The sequence below is a fragment of the Pinus tabuliformis genome, chromosome 1_2, assembly GCF_031772625.1.
Source record: "Pinus tabuliformis cultivar Carrire ecotype Pingquan chromosome 1_2, CPIR1, whole genome shotgun sequence".
Taxonomy (NCBI): Eukaryota; Viridiplantae; Streptophyta; class Pinopsida; order Pinales; family Pinaceae; genus Pinus; species Pinus tabuliformis.
The window spans coordinates 598,627,179-598,645,258 of NC_142298.1; positions in this window are offsets into that span (position 1 = coordinate 598,627,179).

The window sequence follows — 18,080 nt, forward strand, 5'->3', positions numbered from 1 at the left end:
GAAACCACCCTAGGGCTTTGGTTTGAGAACCCCAACAAAGCAAAGGGCAAACCACAACAAGAGATGCTCAGGAAATCAACCAAAATGCTTATTCTACTAAATCGTGTAGGAGTGTCCTTACCTAGATGTCCTTCATTTGGATAGATCCCGCAGGGTGTAGACCCTCAACTTCTCTCGATGTTCTTGAAACCTAAAAATTATTCAAATGGAACATACAAGACAGTAGAAACATAAATCATGTTCACGATATTAACTTAAAATCATATAATGAATGACTAATTATACATCAATATAAGATTCATAAATGAATTACAACATCATTTGATGCATAAACACATTTAATATCGGAAATAGAACAACATTCCTTTTATTGAAGTAAGCTACAAGTAAAGTGGAGAAATATGACATGAGTTCTTCTCTAGCTCTAAGCACAACCGTCCTCTGTATTCGTCCTTTCCAAGAATTCAACAATCTTCCCCATCACCAATACAAGGATATCTCAAGAAATATGAGGGATATCTATAATCAAGGAAACAAGGGTTTCCTGAAGCTTTGCGGAGTGCAGGAGGCACAGGAATTCTTCAGAATCGATCAAGGATAATCTCACTATAGTACCAATATCTCATCTCTTCTCCCATAAGGCCTTCCCATGGAGGTTTATTTATACTTCTCCAAATTAGTTTTTTTAGTTGGGAAACAGTTGGGCCATGGGCAATATGACCAAGTCTGAAAGGAAGGGTAGTCAATGGTCATGGCAGAAATTGTTACATTCTCTATAGTGGCACAAGATAAATCTGAGTACTTACTGAATGAGAATGCCAGTTTGAGGAGAGAACTTGTTCTAGTGAAGCGACAGGAAGAACATTTTGTGGCAGAGAATTAACAACTATCATCACAAAACTTCAACACCGCAGAATGACAGTTAGCCATGAAAGAAGAGTTGGGACCAATGAAGGATACCATGGCATGACTATATGATGAGATGATATTTATAGAGCAGGTCATGTATCCCCTGATTGGAATTCAACAGAATACATAGAAAGTGGTGAAACTTCTGAATTTATAAAATAGAGCAATTTACCAGATGCAGGAGTGGATTGCCAAATATTTGGATGTTGCGCAACTTCTGGAAAATAAGGAAAATATTGTCGAAGAAATAGATGAAGTTCAGTTGAGAATCGACGTACAGAACTACTCACAACTTGGAGCATTGTCAATTATTACTATGGTTGTGTATAATCTACTACATAATGGGTTTGAGTTTTTAACACAGAAGCATGGGATGCTCGCCATCAGATCACTTGAATAAATTAGAGGTAGAGAAGTCATGTTTTAGGAGATTAGGGAATATATTAAACAAATTAAACATGTAACAAAATAGGAAGGCTTGGAGGTAACCAAACACATTAGTCTACAGTACGTCATCGCCCCTGTGAAAGATCATATGAAGTTCACATGGATGTTGGATAATGTACAATCAAAACTCTAAGAACATATTGACGAATGCATTAGAGGTGAAGATGTGGTACAAACGGGACTTGCTAGTTTAGGTCGAAGCCATCACAAAGGAGTTCATAGGATGGAACACTTACATTACAAGTGAAATCCAAGAGGAATAAAATGATTTATCCATTGTATGAGTCTTTTTACCATTGTCTGATTTTTCTTATTAGGCCACCCTTTCATTTGTAAATTATCTCATGTAATAAATGATGTGTAATGAAGCCCAAGTGACACTTGTGGAATGTGAAAAGCCACACATTGGAATGTAATAAGTCATGTATAGAATATGAAAAGTCATAGAAGTCTAAGAGTCATGAGGAATCTCAAAGGTCATTGATATTTGTTATAAATATCCCCTCATAACTTAAGAGAAGGGCTTTTGGAAGGTAGAGGTTCTAGAGGTCTTGCCTTGGCTTATCTCGTAATATATAAGAGAGATCATTCTTTGGATAAGAAAGTTGTGGCTTTGTGTTCCACTATTGGATACAATGTTTCATTCATGTAATAATGTAGTTGAGATCTTACACTTTTAATCAGAAGCTCAATGATTTGGCTCTTCTTCATACATGTATTGTAGATGTAGTTAGACTATTCTGGTTATATTTATGGTATATGTTTCTTTATCTACATACTAAGTTAGTGAAATAATTTGTTTCTTAGCTATGGCTATTATTAAATGAGTGTTGTTATGCTTTAACAATTTTTGTTTATTATGTGGACCAATCTACAAATATTCAACAAGTCTTTCTCTTTTCCTTGAGTCCCCCTTTAGGATAGTATTATTACTTTTCTAATTGACGGCTCATTTCCCTCACTATGGAAGTCTCTGTCTTATAACTTACATTCGATGTCTCACAAAGCTTATATTATTTCTACCCCAAAGTAGTGGATGTTCTCTTGTGATGATTTTTACCTAAGGCATATCTTTAAATAATTCCAATGGTGGGCGAAACATATGACTGGATGTGACTCCTACACAAAATGGTGTGAGGTCTAATTGGAAATTTACATCGGGTAAATCCCCTTATAATGTTGGCGGCATCGAGCAGTGTAAAAATTATTGGTGTTAGAAGGACGGCCAGATGACAAGTTGAGCCTGTGAATTCTCTTTAAATATATTGCGTTTAATGGTTTCATCATAGATCATAATCCCGAGGTGTTTTCCTGAAACTTTAAATATTTGAATTCCCGTAGACATTTTACATAACTTTTCACATCTTAAATTCAATGGAAAGGGTGCCACAACCCTCCTTCATTACATGATTGAATTCATTCAATTTTGTTTTCAAGCTGCCTTTATTCTGAAGAAAACCTCGCGCAGTTGTTTATCCTTACATTGGATGGTCATGTGAAGTAATGTTGCTACTCTCTATCAACTTCTCCTATCACATATTTCAAGAATTTGGTTAACAAGCTTCGTTGCGTCCTTGACAAGTGTTAGAAAATTATATATTACAGAGCAATGGAACACATAAAATATTGCAGAAATATAAACATAGAAAACTCATAAAACAAGAGAGACACAGATATACATGGTTCACCCAAATTGGGCTATGTCCACAGAGAAACATCCAGTCCTTCCTTTTATATTATCTAGCAAACTGAAGAGATACAACCTACAGCAAATCAGCTGTAACACCCTCTTCGCTCTCAATCTCCTCTCTCTTCCTCACTAAGAATCCAGATCTACATAGATGCAATACAATTGCCTCATATATAGTGAGGGGTTGCCTTCTAGGGAAAAAAACCCTAAATTAAACATAACTTCTACTGTCATATCATCCGCCTAATGAATGGCCCAGATTGACTAGAACTTACTAGACTTTTACAAGGAAATTTTTCATCTATTTTTAGCTTCGGGGGCACTACCCCCAGAACCCCCAGCCAGGGGGGATTTACCCCCCCGGACCCCTGCGGGAGGGACAAGTCCCCCCCCCGCACCTCTCCGCGTGGAGGGGTGTACAATCTTCATGGGGTATACATCCGGATAAAACATTTGAATACAAAAGATAATCAGGGTACACACCCAACAACAAGTACGGGTATAAAGATGTTATTAATGAACTTGATAAACTTAGAATGAAACCTAATGAATCTCTTGAATATTTCACTTATTAACTCCTTCATATTTGTTATGACTTCATAGAGGAGGACATGGACTCACAGTTCCTTGATGAGAAATTTTGTTTCTTAGTTCATATGTCCAAGAAATTTTTTGAATCTGATTCATTATGTCCTCTTGATAAAAAATAATTTCAACATCCTGAGGAAGGACGAGACCTACCTTTCATTCCATGTCCTCCTCCTTTTGATGTTCTGTCTTTCAAACCTCAATTGATTATTCAATTGGAAGGTCAATTACAAGAGGAAGAATTAATTTTTCTCTCTCATTTTTCCCCTAATGATGATTCATGCGATCTTAACAATCAATCATATCTCAATCTTGATATTCAATGAGTCGATCTTCCACCCATTAATTGAGTTGAACCCTTAGATGACCATGACCTTGATGATTTCCTCTTCTTTGAATTATACAATGATTGTTTTTCAATTAATATGGATGAATCATTGTTTTTACATGAATATTTGGATTTGTGGCAGTTTAAATGGAGTCTGATGAAATTATCAACAGTTCTATTTCAGGTATATCTCCATTTGATCAAGAAAAGTATATGTTGATCATTGAATATTTTTGCAGTAATATTGAAAATATATCTTCTTCTGTTGAATCTCATAATTTAAATATTGACTCTTGTTTTGATAAGCAACTCATATTGTTTTACAAGTTTGATTATCAATATTGTCTGGATTCAAATATAATCTAGGTGAGTAGGACACTTCAGCCTACACTGATGGTTATGTTATGTTCCTGTCACCATGACGATATTTGTGATTTTGGTCAGTTTATGATTCTTTTGCACACTTTTATTATTTAGGTCATCATATGCAATGTTGACTCTCTCTCGAAGGATGCTTATTTTGTCCACATAAAATTCTTCAACCCCTAGGGGGGAGATTTAATTTGACTATTGATCTTCCAACACTATATCCCATCTCAAGAAAATATCTAATCCATAATGTAGAATATCATGTGCACGAGAGCTTGGATTGTGGTCAACTTGATAACATTACTTATGACATGGATTTTCCTTTATTCAGTATTTCCTTAATGTCTTTCCCTAAAGGTTGTTTCCATGATCCCATTGCAAACTCACTAGAAGTCTCTTTTTAGTTTGGACCCATGTCTCACGGCCTATACTTATGCATTCCTCGTGAAGTCTTGTATGGTCACAGGCTCAGTAGTTTTTTCCATTGTGGAATTTATTCCTTGAAAGAGTAGTTGAGTGTAATACACCATTGAGGTTACACTTCATGTTTCCATCAGTCAGTGTAGATGTTTTCATATTTTCTCTTGTTCAATGCATTGCTTTCTATTTTGTTTCTTCATAATCATATATTTCATTCTAAAGGTTGGGAGAAGCTTCTTTGGCTGCATTAGAAATTCCACTTCACATGACCCGACCATACATTGTTTAGGTTAGGCTAGGATAGGTTGCATGTAGTTATATGCACATTATTCTCATTATGTGTTTTCATGTTTCGATTTTATTCTTTCGCTTTTCTTTGTCTTTAAATAAAGTTATTTTTGAGCTCCGAGATGATGTGTCTTAGATTTTGTATAAGGCAAGTTGTAGTAACAAGCAACCCTTGGCTTATCTGGTACCCTCTTACTTGAATTGGTTTATCACTTTTGAGTCGTTTATTTTTTTATAGAAAAGTGTAATCCTTTAGTCGAGAAGCTGTAACCATACCACGAAACCCACATCTATGTAGCACTCTCATTCCTATGCTTGGTCATGTTTATGAATATTGTGTTCTTGCTTATCTATATGAGTAGAGTAAGATAAGGGAAAAATATTTAGCAATCAAAGCAACAGAGGTCTAAAATCGTCTATGAAGGAGTGACCTCCATTGCTCTCAATAAGTCAAGATCCCTCTTCTGTCTATTGAAAAATAATAAGTGCCTATGCACAATCCTATTAAGAAAAGAAAAGAAAATAAAGGGTGAAAGAAGAGAAAGGATTCCTGTAGAAGGAGGTGAAGCAAGCAACTTTGTCGGGGTACCGTCCAAGCTCACTGGAAACGAAGCGATGTTCGTGTTCTCGAAGTGTCTCCATAAGGATACCAGCCTAGTCTTCTCGTAGCGGAGAAACGTGGGAGATGTAAAACTCACACTCTAGTTGTTTAGTAATTCGTCATACTATATTACCCTTACATCAACATGATAATGATATGACTTGTTATATTGTTGTGTTACGCTGAGTAATGGACTAGGGAAGACTATATCTTTAACCGAGTAAGAATGGGGAGCTAAGGTAACCCACTGGCTGAATAAATATTTCATGAAGAAATGAAGTATATCCCATGATCCCGAGCAATGCTAAAATATATATTCTCAAATGCATATTTATCTAACCATATTAATCTACTTTTGAGTTCTTTTTTATAACATTTAATAGTTTTATTTCGTTGGTCATCTTATATATTACATCAATCTTATTCATATTTCATATATACAAATGCTATGGCATGTTGGGGTAATTTGAGATAATTGTGTTCCATAAAATTTCAAAGCAAGACACAAAACTCAATGATGGGTGATATAGTCATTTTGTTATTTTTGGTATGATAAATATATGGAAAAATTTAACATAACCATGTTATTGGGGTAATTTTTTAATTGAATATTTGTTACCAAAATTTTAAAGATAATATTTCTTAACACATTAAAACCCAAAACGTCAACAAAAAGAAAAATGTCTATTAGGTAAAGAAAAAACCAAATTTCAATCATGCTCTAGTCTGGTCCAGTGAATTGTACGCTCCATAGTGCTTTGGTCATCCAAAATTAAATAATTGATCATGTGTGCAGTGGGTTGTACGCTGCACGTATTGTCAAACTCAAGAGTGCTATAACCATCCAAAATAAAAGTAAAATGGCGGTAGAGTTCGTGATTTCCTCCACATGACAAAAAACCGGAAACCAGAAGATAAGCTTAGGGCCGTTATCATTATAATTTGACATGGAATGTCTTATCGTGAGCTCCTGGAACACAATTTATCATTTATCATTATTAATAATTTAATTGTGCTTCATTGATTTTTGAGTGTAGTCCGATAGGTGTACGAGTTGTTATCATACATGATGATGACGAGAGTGTTGGGAAGATATCTTTTTAATTTTGGTTGAAATATAACAGAAGCATAGAGAAAATGATGTCATCTAAATTCATGCATCAGATATGTCAAAGTGTGAATGAAGGAGGATAATAGGTGGCTGAAGAAAAGATACAGAGCACTCTAGAAAATTCACATAATCTAGATGATCGTATGAAACGCAACAAACAACAGTATGCTACTCATTCAAAAGGATTCATATATTTCCATTAGGAATTTTACTTTCAATTTTGCGAAATCAGTTAATATGCAGTTGATGATTTCGGGCACTTTAGAAACCATTGCAAACAGAATAACCATGGTTGCGGTGATACTAATTATATGGACTAGTTCACTAAACACAATAAGAAATGAGACATCGGGAAATTTCATTCATGATATCAACAAGGTAATACACACATATTTTATACATCTAATGGCGACATGCTATCTATGATATAATAGATTGATTAATGGCCGGTGTTGGTGAATTGTGCATCATTCTTTACTTTTCCTATATTTTTCAAGCGGTGTGTGCTTTGCTGCTCTTATGGTGGGTATCACAACTTCCTCTCTCATTAGCACTTTATGAAAATAGTGCTGGGTGATTACAATGAATTACTATAAGAAGATTACGATTACAATGTAAATGTTAAGAAATTGTTATAACATTTTCAACCAATTTTAAAATAGTTGATTAACTCCATAACTACTGTAAAAATTCGCACCATAACTACGGTTAAAATAGTTGATTAACTCCCACATGGATATTTATCTAAAATTAGAGAGTTAGTTAACTAAGCATTGAGTCAAGTTGAGTTAATTCCTAGTCAAATTTAGTGTGTGGTTGCATGCCGAGTTAATTTAGGCAAGTCGCTAGTCGAAAAGGTTTAAATACCCTTCACATCATGAGTATTTAAAGAACAAGAAATATTGTGTTCAAAGAACAAGAGTCATGGAATGAGACTGTAGACAAAATAGCTGATGCACAAGTGCCACTAATGGAAGAATATGATGTAGCGAAAAAGGAGCAACAATAATCACAAGTGAAGGCACCAAACAAAGACACACCAACAAGGACTCCAAGATTTTTTGAGCAGCATGGATGTTCAAGTAGATCAACATATCTAGATTCTCCCAACAATCAATCAGGTAATGAATCAAACAATGGTAAGAGAAAGATGAGAAGTCTGAAAAGTGTTTATGATAATTTGGATGTTAGTTCAAATTTTGCATTGTTGTCATTCCAACCTTCTTCGTTTGAAGAATCAATGAGAGATGAAAATTGGGTGCAAGCCATGGATGAAGAAATTGAAGCTATTGAAAAGAATGACACGTGGGATTTGTTTGATTTTCCAAACAACAAAAATCTCATTGGTGTGAAGTGGTTGTACAAGAAAAAGTATGAGAAAGGTGAAATTGACATATTTAAAGCAATACTTGTAGCAAAATGATTCTTGTGGCAACTAGGAATATATTTTGGAGAAAAATTTGCTCTGGTAACCAGATTTGATACTTTAAGAGAAGTTCTAGCTACAACAACTCAAAACAAGTGGAAATTATATCAAATGGATGTGAAATCAGTGTTCTTGAATGGAATTCTAGAAGAAGAAATTTATGGGCAACAGCCTGTAGGATATGAAGTTGAAGGTAAAGAAGATGGAGTTTACAGGTTGAAAAAAGCACTCTATGGACTCAAGCAAGCACCTAGAGCTTGGTATAGTAGAATTGATAGCTACATGATCAAGAATGGATTTTGCAGAAATAACATTGGGCCTACCTTGTACACAAAGGTAAATGAGCATGGACAAATTTTGATTGTTTGCTTATATGTTGATGACATGATTTATACAGGTGATTTTGAATTGGATGAATTTAAAGAAGCCATGATGAAAGAATTTGAGATGACATATCCTGGTCTCATGAAATATTTTCTTGGCATAGAAGTTGAGCAATCTGAAAAAAAAGAATTTTTATTTGTGAAAATAGATATGCTAGAAATTGCTGAAAAGATTTAGGATGGAAAATTGCAAACTTATCCCTACACCAGTTTCAATAGGTACAAAGTTAAGCAAAGATTATGAAGGATCAGATGTCAATCCAACTCTATCAAAAGATTGGTTGGCAGCCTCAACACGCTGATTACCAGACCCTATCCTTGCCCACACAGTTAAGGAAAAAATATTTACATGTTGGGATCGGGTCCCTTAGGGTCAGTTTTGGGGCAAAAAACCAAGTTTTGATGTAAAATCTCTGCAAGTTGTGGTCGCGGAGCACGTAGTTAGTCAAAGAGTCAAAAAGGGTTTCACCCTTCTTTCATCTAAATTGAATCTACTTTTGAAGATCCTCCCATGGTTCACAGACCATGGGATTGTATAAATAGATATTTCTTAGTGATGTCTAAAAAAAGGAAGTAAGAAGTCTAGTGCAGAGATAGAAGTGTTAGAGGAGGGAAAGGCTCTATAGTTGAGTGCACATAGGCCACAGTAGTGTTCGTAGTTGAGTGTGCTGACCCCTACAGCTAAGTGCGAAGTGAATTCTTGAGTCTATAAGCTTAACTGAATGTCAATAAAGAATATTATTGCAAAAATTCTTGTGTTTATCTCTTTAGTTCTATTATGTATGAATGCACTTTATGCTGTGATGAATAATGGTTTTATGAAATAATGATGTATTGATGCGCGACTTTACTTGATCTATATTTTTATCTGAACGCAATTGATGTTAAGTGTTTACGTGAATATTATATCGTTGTCTGTTAAAGTTATCGAACACTTAAGTAGATCTGAGCAAATATTGGTTTAAGAGTAATCTATGGTATGCATAAATTGCTAATTCGCCTGTTCAAGGTCCGCAAAATCCAGTTGTAGACCTTCACGGAGGTCTAGAGGCTGATTAAAGGAAGTTACATTGATAAGCCATAAATGATTATCAATCTATGTAAAGGCAGATCTAGGTCACAAAAAGACATCACACTAATCTCTGGGTGCAGAAACGTGGTTCCAACATCCCCCCATACTACTTTGGGTAAGAATTCAGTCCTTGCTCCACGGATTGATGCCGAAAGGGCCAGTAGTGTAGGGATTTGTTTGGTGCAACTAACTCTGAAACTGGGTCAGGACCCCTTAAGCCAACAAATGGTTCAGTTTCTGGGACCAAGATCTACATAAAGAGATGTTTGATGTCACATCACTAGAATGCAACCAAGAAGGAAATTGAGAAGTGGTTGGACAGAAATATCCACAAATTCATGGTGCAAGAAAACAGGAATCCATGCATGTTAAAGGAGCAATTGTTGGACAAATATTTTTACACCAAAATACATGAAACTTTCTTCTACACCTTCCTGATTGAACTATATGAGTAAATCACTAAATTGGCAAACGACCAAGGAAGGTGGAGGCTTGACGGTCTGATAGTGTGGACCCTGGAGCTCGTGCGGAGGTTGAAAGCTTCTGAAGACAAGATTGTGTGCACAGTAGATCACTAGCTTGATTGAGTCATTGGAGGATTTGCTACAGAGTTTGCGGTTCATACCTCAGTTAGTTACAGCGAAGAAAAGCGACGCTTCTTCAAGGGACCGTGAGGTAAGTATTTGAGATCTTTGAATACTTGGATTAAGATGCTCTCGTGTGAAAAGTGGGTTATACAATTACCATTTTGTTTGGATCTACGCGAAGTGGATAGAGTTTTAGAAATCAAGGAAAAACATGTCCTGAACATAGTCCTTTGATTTGACCTCGTTCAAGTGACAATGATTGAGAAACACACGCTTCACCGTAAAGCATAGTCCAGTTGATAAGATAGGGTTTTCCATGAATACCTCATCCATCCACACCACCTCCACCTTCACCTCCACAACATGAACTTTCGCCCACACTGCCACCACCACTGTTGCTAATCAACATGTCGAATACAATTAAGTTGTCAGTTTTTAAGGGCTTAGGAAGTGAGGATCCAAATCAGTTTTGGTTTGTTGTGAAGGTTGTATGGACAACACAACAGATTATGGATGATAATATAAAGAAGGCACAGTTGGTTACTTCTCTACAGGATTGCATGCTGACATGGTACATTATGTAATGCACCGATAACCCACTAGCATCATTAGTAGACACTCAAACCACTCTAAACAATGAATTTGGTAAACCTAAGTCTGAAATGCAATCAGTAGTTGGGTTTAAGGAAATTATGATGAGGGTCGGCGAAACAACCTAGTAGCTAGATCAAAGACTGAGGTGTGGGATCCGTGAAGCTAATATGAATCTCACTAATAGTTAACACCACTATTGGTTTATAGTCGCGCCCTTGCCCCACCTAAGGATTGCTCTATCACAGCAAAAGCTAGGAACTCAAGCAGAAGCTCTGGAACTCATGATGAGATTGCATGAGACACCTGTTTAGGATGCATCTCTAGGAGTCCAATAGATTCACTCGTAGTTACAGAACCTCTGTTTGGAATTGTAGAGCTTGAAAAAGGAAAAAAGAGGCCAAGACAGAGGTGCGTGAAGAATTTTGGTGCCTCAAGTGTAAGAGCTGGGGGCATGATAAGGATCATTGCCCCATCTTCGTGACTTATATGTCAGGAGGGCGGCTGATGCCCCTGAGGCAAGAAGCTTAAGCAGGACCAAGTATGGGGCCCGCGCTATGGTGTGCTATTTGTCAGGTGGTCAGAAAACATGTAATAGACTATTGTCATTTACTGCAAAAGTTTGTATAGACACCACAACAATTGTTCTCCGATTTCTGAAAATTGGTGGGCCATGATGAGTGCCACTATCGAAGCTATGACTTAATGACGGAGAGGATGCCCATGTATCGAATGCAAGTGGAAAATCGGCCTCTGGTCAAGGCGCTAGGGGAATGTGCGGAGGATACCAGGGAAGCGAACGAGGCCAAGGAGGAGGAGGACCTGATAGAGGGCATGGGTAGGTCATTTGCTACAATTACGGGACGTCAAGCCATTATGCATGGGAGTGTACAAATCAGAGATGCCTGTCGTGTCAGTACTACACTCAGTTTGAAAACACAATCGAAGAATGTCCTATGATGATGGCCAAGATGCAGGAGAAGAAGGTGCAGCATTAGCATCCTACCCAAAACTTAGAGATGACAAGGGCAGAGCCCCGTGAAGAGGACCTGAACGTGAATATTGTGCTGCAAAGCGGGATCGCGACTGGTGCTGATGAGGGAAAACAACCTGAAGAAGGTGGATGGGTCTGCAAGGCCCCGAAAAAAGGGACTAGCTTCGACTTGGAGTGCGCGAAGGAAACATTCATGGAAGAGAAGAAAAGCTTCGTTGAGGCCTCTACCTCGAGGAGTCAGAACAAACTACCAAACACCAACTTGCCTACAGAGGTTGACCCCTCTATGCTTACCATGTTCTTGGAGACTTGTATGAAACTATTTCACAATAGAAAGGCTATGAAAGGACTACAGGAGTTGATAGACAAATGTGCCGATAAGGATAATTCTCCTCATGGACACTGCGTGGTCAGAAATATCAGCAAACATAAGAGAAGAACAGGGCACGAGATGAGGCTCACCGCACAAATAGGAGACTATGAGATGGACCAAGTTATTTTGGATTTGGGGTCTGACGCAAATATATTGCCTAAATAGACCTAGGAGAGAATGGGAAGACCTACACTGCAATGGTCTCCAATTAAATTATGGATGGAAAACCAATAGAAGATTATCCCTATGGGATGATTATATGTGGTAGCCATAGATATAGAAGGTGCGAGCGTGTTGACTGATTTTGAAGTGATAGAGATTGTTGATCAAAATAATCCATATCCTGCGATCCTAGGAATTGATTGGGCTATCGACATGAATGGGGTCATCAATTTGAAAAAGCATATGATGTTGTTTGAAAGGAAATCAATCTACATTGTAGTACCATTGGACCTTGTAGAAGGACTGTGTTATACTAAACCAGTCCGTGACTATGAGAAAAATGATGATGATTTGGATCAGATCTATAAAATAACAACACGAGACCAAGATTGGGTTAATCCAACAGCTAATGGATGGATTTCATGGGACTTCAGAAGTTCCTGTACCTCGGATTCAGATGAAGAGTTGGAACATTGGCAAAACATACTGCACGAAGTATCCACACTGCGGTGCAACATGATGACCAAATCGTTGCACTGTGTGTCATCCAAGGTAAGAAATTTTCATTATTTCGATGGTTTAACTGACGTAGATAAGTTTTTTGATGCTTTTGAAACATAATTTCCAGAGGATCACCACTTTCAGGTGCTGGATTTGGCACTGCACGCTACGCTCGCTCGGTGGTGGGGTATGCACAAAGACATATTTAATGAGTGGTGCGATTAGAGGAGGATGATGAGGATGTGATTTGGTCACCCTAAAGTACGATTAACTGAGAAATATGATGGGAGGAATGATCTGCGCAATCACCTAGCAAAATGGACTAAAGTGTATGGAATGGAGTTGTAGCTAGAATGGGTACACTTATTCTGTCACACTCTGGATATAATCCCTATAAACTGGTTGGAGATAGAGCTTTGTCGCAACACCGTGGAATGGGATATCTTAAGAGAAGGGTTCGTGAGGACATTCATCTTTGAAGACAGGTTCAAAAGCATTGATGAGGCGCTGCAGGAGGTTAAAGCAGTGATCTTCCAAATTCCATAGGGTCCTCTAGAATTAGTTCAACCAGATTGGAGCACCCAGCTATTCCATGCATTGAAATGCTATAATATCACTACTAAAGTGTAGGATAAGGATCCTAGGAATATCAATATCCCAGAACTGGAAGGCCACCGTCAGGTTGAAGGTCCACAGATAGAGAACCTGGATATCACTACGCCATTGAAAACTAGGTAGGTAAACATTAGTAGTAAAGCGGAGCTTAGGTTCACAAATATCGGAGACTATTGGGATGATTCCACAATGGATAATGTTACTGAGTTACTCTGCGAGTACCAAGATCTTTTTCCTACAAAATTTTCATATTTGAAAGGCATGATAGGAGATTTGGAGATGATGAAAATAACCTTGAAACCGGATGTGAAGCCCGTTAAGCAGAGGCCATATTGCCTTAATCCCAAATATAAAGAAAAGGTTTTCTTGGAGTTGGATAAGATGCTTGAGTCAGGTATTATTGAACCAGTGGACGAATCTGATTGGGTGAGCCCAATGGTAGTTTAGGAAAATAAGTAGAAGGGAGAGAAAAGGATTTGTGTAGATCTAAGAAAGCTTAATGATGCCTGCATACATGGTCCTTTCTTGACACTATTTGCTGATGAGGTACTGGACAATGTTGGAGGGCAGGAGGCATACTTGTTTACTAATGGGTTCTCTAGATGCCATCAGATCAAGATCGTGCTAGAAGATAGGATTAAATGACCTTCGCGACATAGTGGGGGTGTTTTCAGTACACAGTGGTTCCCTTCGGACTGAAGAACGTGTCAGTGATATTCTCTCGCATAGTCATTGCAACATTCAAAGAATTTATTCACAAATTCTTGGAGGTATATTTCAATGACTAGACTATGTTTGGGCTAGTAAAACACCATGTAACTAGTCTACGATTAATGTTGGATACGTGTCGAAGGTATCAGATCGCATTGAACCTAAAGAAATTCTTTTTCTGTGTCCCTTTCAGAATTTCGCTGGGTCATGTGATGTGCAAGCAAGGACTAATGGTGGACCTGGCTAAGATCATGTTAATAATCAATTTGGAAGCCCCAATGAGTGTTAAACAACTTCACGCAATGTTGGGCCATACGAGATACTATCAAAATTTTATCAAGGCTTATGCTCAGATTACTGTGCCCATGGAGAAGCTATTGAAGAAGGATGCTACATTCTGTTGGGATGAAGAATGTCAGTGTAGTCTGGACGTATTAAAAGAAAGAATGGTCACTGTGCAAATCCTGGTCTTCTCGAATTGGAAGAAGGAATTTCATGTGCATGTTGATGCCTCATGTATTGCATTGGCAGCAGTGCCGACACAGGTTGTCGAAGGAGAATTGGATAATCCTATAGAATTTGCAAGCAGAAATTTGTCAAAGGCTGAAAAGAACTATTCATCAACAGAGCACAAAGGATTGGCTATGGTGTACACGCTCCAAAAATTCAAGCATTACCTGTTGGGCGGACATTTCAAGATGTACATAGACCATTCTACATTGAAGTATCTAGTTAATAAGCCTATGTTGGGGGGGGAATATGCAGATGGTTGTTGTTATTTCAAGGATATGATTTTGAGGGAATTGTGAAGCCAAGAAGGTTCAATGCAAGCCCTGACCATTTGCCACACATTGAGACAGGAGAGGAGGATACTAATTTGGAGGAAGGGCTGCCCGACATGTAGCTCTTAATGGTGCATGTAACAGATAACCACTTTGCGGATATTATCCACGTCCTGACTACAAGGACGAATCCAGAGGGATACACCAGTCAGCAAAAGAAGGAATTGGTGGTGCGCGCGGTATATTTCTCATTAATTTGCGGACATTTATATAAAATAGCATCAGACAAGATACTTCAATGAGATGTGCCCGATTTTGAATGAAATAGTATCCTAGATGAAGCTCATGGAGGAGCTGCGGGAGGGCATTATGCAGGAAAATCAACAGCGCAGAAGGTTTTGTGCGCTGGGTTGTGGTGGCCAATACTACATGAAGATTCTAAATCATATTGTAGGGCATGCGATGAATGTTAGAGAACATGAAGAATATCACGAAGGGATGACCTTCCTCTGCATCCGTAGATGTCATTATAGCTATTTGAGAAATGGGAAATTGATTTTGTAGGACCGATTCAACCCCCAGGCAAGAAAAATGGTGCGCACTATATCATCACTGCGACAAAATATTGGACCAAATGGGCGAAGGCACAACCTGTGAAAGACTGTACGGGGGCAACAACAACAAATTTTTGTTTGAATATGTGTTGACTAGGTTCAGTTGCCCGAAGGTATTGATGAGTGATCGTGGTACACATTTTCTCAATGAAACGGTCAGCGCACTGACGAAAGAGTTCTAGGTTTACCATCAAAAAAGTACACCATATCATCCTCAGGATAATGGAATGGTTGAAGCTTTCAATAAGATATTGGAGAATGTGCTGACAAAGATTTGCAACACGCAGTGGAACAATTGGGACGTGTGCATACCAGCAGTATTATTGGCATACATAACTCCTTCCAAAAATCTCACAAGTCAGACACCTTTTCGGTTGGTTTATGGCGTAGAGGTTGTGATGCCTATGAAGTATATCATGCATAGTGTATGCATAGCAGCCTTCACAGGAATGGTGGACCATGAAGCCTTAAAAGAACGGCTCACGCAGATAATGGAGATTGAGGAAGATAGATTTTTGGCTGGATTCCATCAGTAGGTTCAGAAGCAGCGTGAAAAAGCTTGGCACGATCGGCACATCAAACTGCACACCTTCAAGCTAAATGACTTGGTTTTATTATATGATAGCAAGTTCGCTAAATTTCCAAGAAAGTTTCAAATGCACTGGCTGGGGCCATATTTCGTTAAAGAAATTACAGATGGTGGCGCAGTTCAGCTCGCGAGGTTGAATGGAGAACCATTTACAGGAATGGTAAATGGAAGCCAACTGAAGTCATACACAGGGGATCCAACACAATGACTACATGATGAAAGCACTTTCTTAGCACTCCAAGCAACTGCAAGGGATCATGAGACTATAAACTACACTGCCTAGTTTATAGAACTGTGCGAAAAACGGTGATGTCATAGTACCAGAAGCGGCGCGAAGGGAGCCGCACTATAGAGGAAGATACCGCGCAACACAACCAGAAAATGACCATTACAGTCATTATTCATGATTTGACAGCTAGGAGATGGTTAAGAGGAGTGGGGGGGTGACATTTAAGGTTGAATATAAGACTGAATTCTTTGGAGATCCGTCGCCAAATCAGAATTTATGAACAGATTTTGGGGTGAATGATTGAATTTGAATTCAAAATCTCCTATAAATTATGCATGGTCGTCCAAGAGAGAAAATTTTGCATCCTTAGAAGGATTTCGTTGTGTTGTCTTCTGCTTATGAAACCACAGGCTTTTGCAGTTTTGGTCACGAGCTCTATGTTTGATACTTTTCCTAAGGATACCCAGTAGTTTATTCTCAGCACTATGTTGGGACCAGGAGAGACTGAAAGTATTTGAGGGAATGTTGCCTCTAAATAACCGGCCCTAGAAGTAGTGAGCATGGATGCTCAGGCTGTTGTGCCTATGACGCCGAGGTTTCGTAGGTTGAAACCTACAATTGTACAAGAGACTCAAAATCCAAAGATAGACAAGCAAAAGAGGACGATGCCAGTGCGCAAGTTGCCGAGGAAGCACTCTGCTAACCAAGCGCTAAAGAAAGATCAACATCCGGCGAAGGATAAGGAAAAAGTTGTAGATTTTGAGGTTGAAGAGGGCATGAAGGATATAGATGCCAAGGGCATGGAGCCCATCTCCAAATTGCTGGAGTGCATCCCTCCAAGTAAGGGAAAGGTGAAAGTCACTAAGGACCTAGATGCGATGAAATTCCTCATAAATACACCCCTGCTACCCGAAAGTATCACCTTTGAAGGCCCACACCTGGCGCAGATTACCCATTTGAAAATGGAAGACTAGGATTTGGCAGACCACGAGAAGTTCCCCCACCTTGCAATGAAGAACTACATGAAGCGGGTGTAATATAAAGAATCCAATGTCACCGCGTTGGAGCCAGTTGAGTGGATTCGCAGAGTGAACCAGTCGTGGCTGCTGAACCTGCTTTGGGTGCCCCACTACCACTGCTCCAACATCAATATCATCATTATCAAGCAATTTATGACACTAGTGCATGATGGATGTTTGTGGTTGAGCACAACAATCCCAATTATAGACATGTTGATCCATCAGATCATGCTCCTACCACATTCAGGCTTGAATCTGGCCAAGGAGTTTAGCGGGAAAACCAGTGAGCGTGCCCTGGCAGAAAAATGAAGGAGAAGTTCAAGCTAGTTAAGAAGTCCAGTGGGTACTACATCATTGCTATCACCGACCCCATAGTGAAAATTTCCATGCAGATCCTCGTTGGTAAGGTCATGAGGAAATTCCACGTGGACGAGGTTTCAATGCCAGCAATATCATTAGTTGCACAATGCGCAAAAGGCGTACAGTTTCCTTGTGAATTGTCGCAAGCCTCAAGATGAGAGAAAAACCCTCCACTATGTGTGGTTGTTACTCTCCATCATGCTAGTTTCCTGCGAGCTGCTGGACGATAGTCAGTTTCCTCCCTTGGAGAAAGGATTACCGGAGGCTACGTAGTTTCCCTCCCTTTAGGCCATAAAGGACACTGCGCAGGTCATAGAGACC